Source organism: Quercus robur, chromosome 5, assembly GCF_932294415.1.
Source record: "Quercus robur chromosome 5, dhQueRobu3.1, whole genome shotgun sequence".
In the NCBI taxonomy this organism is placed as follows: domain Eukaryota; kingdom Viridiplantae; phylum Streptophyta; class Magnoliopsida; order Fagales; family Fagaceae; genus Quercus; species Quercus robur.
The window spans coordinates 16568117-16570980 of NC_065538.1; the positions used below are offsets into that span (position 1 = coordinate 16568117).

Sequence of the window (2864 nt, forward strand, 5' to 3'; positions counted from 1 at the left end):
AGTCTATATATATATAAAACCGAAGCTTTTTAAGCTCCCACAATTTTCCACGTTAGCATTATTTAAAAAAAAAAAAAACAAAAATTCTGATTATTTTTTTCCTAAATCCCGATAATACAAAAAACTAAAAATCTAAATTCTAATCAAAACCACGGCAAAAGCAAAACCAAAAAGAAAAACAAAAAATTTTGATTATTTTTTTCCTAAAGCCCGATAAAACAAAAAACTAGAAACCTAAATTCTAATCAAAACCACGGCAAAAGCAAAACCATGGGCAACATATACAACCATTCCTCTCTCTCCTCAGAAACCCTCTCTCTCCAAATATCAAAACCTTCTCCTTCCCCCAAAAATCCAAAATCAAAATCCAAAACTTAGGATGAGAAAGAAGGAAAAGCCGGTCGGATATGTTGGGAAACGATTGACCCATCATCTTTACCTCTTAGAGCTCACCTTACTCTCCATCTGACAAACCAAGGAAAGGAAACTGGTACAATGATGAAAAAGCTAGAATTCTTGACGGCTTGCAAGGCTGACCAGCGGTTGCACTTCAAATCCAAGGTTTTCTTTCTTCAATTATATTGAATTGGGAAATTCTAGCTCTTTATATTATAGATTTATGTTGCTGTTGACAAATTGTTTTATTAAATTTGCTATATATGATGAAAAAGCTTGCCCCTTTTTTTCACCGTTGTTTTCTGAAGATGTTTAATTGAATGGTACAGTGAATTTTCCTCACAACCCAAGTAGAAAAGGATTATATATAGTATGGATTTGGTGTCATCGAATAGTTGTTTTAATTTCCCAATCATGAACATCATAGGGATAGCTCCCCCAAATAGAAACTATTTGTCTTTTGATGTCGCAAGAGTTGTGTTCTTTTATGACTGATCTTTATAATATTTGACTGTAGCATCAGTATTTGGAACTAATTTTCCAAGTTACCATCCTTCCTAGAATCTTCTCCTTTCTGTTTTTCTCTCCAACAAAATATTCAAATTTTGCTTTCTACTTTGCCAAGATTTGATCCTTTAAAGTTTAGCAAAGGGATTGCTGAATAGCAGTTTGTGCGTGTATAACAGTGACATTTTAGATTATTCTCAATAGAGACATAACATCTTTTTTAACTATTGATATACCCTGTTGAAACAATGAAGTCTAATCCAGTCATGGGTAACTCTAAATATCGATTAATTATCCTACTTATCTCTCAAATTTGGAATGGTGGTTGTGCTTTTAATTGTGGCAATTTAAATATCAGTTTTTGCTTTATTTGACAAAATGATAAAAAGAGTCTATAATAGTGCCTGTAAGGTGTTTGATGCTATGTCTGCAGTGGGATTCTGCATATGGGATTCTGCATAGTGCATATGAGGTGTTTGAGGTGTTTTTGCTTGTATTTTCATTCATATTTTTTATTTTTAAGATCCTTCTCAAGTTTATAATTATTTTATACTTTGTAAAAGCCCTTTTGCACATAAGGTAGAAGTCATGTTCAAAGTTTAGCTCATTAAAAGAGGGGCGGCTCAATGATGATCTCCCTCTTAAGTTTCTTCTTGGTTGGCATTTTTATTTTTAGCAACTGATCTTTGCTATGCAATCTTCTAACTCCAAATTTTAAAGTTATGAACTTTTTAGTTGCTGATATTTTAATATTTTATACTCTATTGCCAGGATTGTATTAGTGGAAATTCAATTTCATTCCAGCCAAGCTAAATAAGGTTGCTGTAATGTTAGCTAATTGTGCATGGTGAGTTATCTTCATTTTCATGATTTCTATTTTCAGTACATTATTACAACATTATGTTCAAAATACTAAATTCATTGATGTGAGACTAGCAACTTTCCATATGAAATTCAAGGAATCTTAGAAATTTTAAATTAACATAAAACATGTAGCTCAAAGAAGATGTTCAAATTTATGTTCCATCCCATCTCTCTCTTTTTGTGTTATTGCTTTGGTAAATTCCTTGATGTGAGACTAGCAACTTTTCATATGAAATTCAAGGAATCTTAGAAATTTTAAATTAACATAAAACATGTAGCTCAAAGAAGATGTTCAAATTTATGTTCCATCCCATCTCTCTCTTTTTGTGTTATTGCTTTGGTAAATTCCTTGATGTGAGACTAGCAACTTTTCATATGAAATTCAAGGAATCTTAGAAATTTTAAATTAACATAAAACATGTAGCTCAAAGAAGATGTTCAAATTTATGTTCCATCCCATCTCTCTCTTTTTGTGTTATTGCTTTGGTTTTTAATAATAATAATGATTTTTGTTTGGTCAGTGAGAAATTGTAGGATTCAAATTATAAATAATTTTGGGTTTTTATTTAGTGTGTTTGGGATTCAAGAATCTTTATATAGCTATTTTATTTGTTTTATCAGTTGGTTGGTTTCAACTTTGATTCATGGTTATTTTGTTCTTGACTTTCTATCTTCTGGGTATTAAATTTTCAAATTTCTTTTATTGATATGGATTGCAGTGACTCCTTCCATTGGATTTCCAGATCATCCACACAGAGGTTCTGTCCTCATTGTTGTTTTTGATATTATGTGCATTCATTAATCGTGGATCATTTTGTATAATTAATTAGGTATATTCTGATGTGATTTATGTTTTACAAGTTTTGAGACTGTTAGTTACAGGTATACTTTGTCTCAAAGCTATTCAATTACTTGATTACTATTAGGTTTAATTGTAAAGAAATTGAAGTTGAGTTTTTTGGATTTTAAGTAGGCATTACTCATCAGGATTGTGCAGGCCATAAGGGTACAATTGGACTATCTCTAATCTTAAACACACAAAGACAAACTTGTCAGTTTGAGATAGAGTTGGCTTCTTGATATCTACAATTAATAGA

At 31.1% G+C, this 2864-nt stretch overlaps 1 long non-coding RNA gene across 1 annotated transcript; it reads left to right on the top strand.

The window, feature by feature from the left end:
• Positions 1-252: 252 nt before the first annotated feature.
• Positions 253-2634, top strand: LOC126725300 (uncharacterized). The gene is made up of 3 exons (XR_007655403.1): positions 253-561; positions 1675-1750; positions 2487-2634. It is a non-coding gene; the product is annotated as an uncharacterized LOC126725300 (long non-coding RNA).
• Positions 2635-2864: the final 230 nt, after the last annotated feature.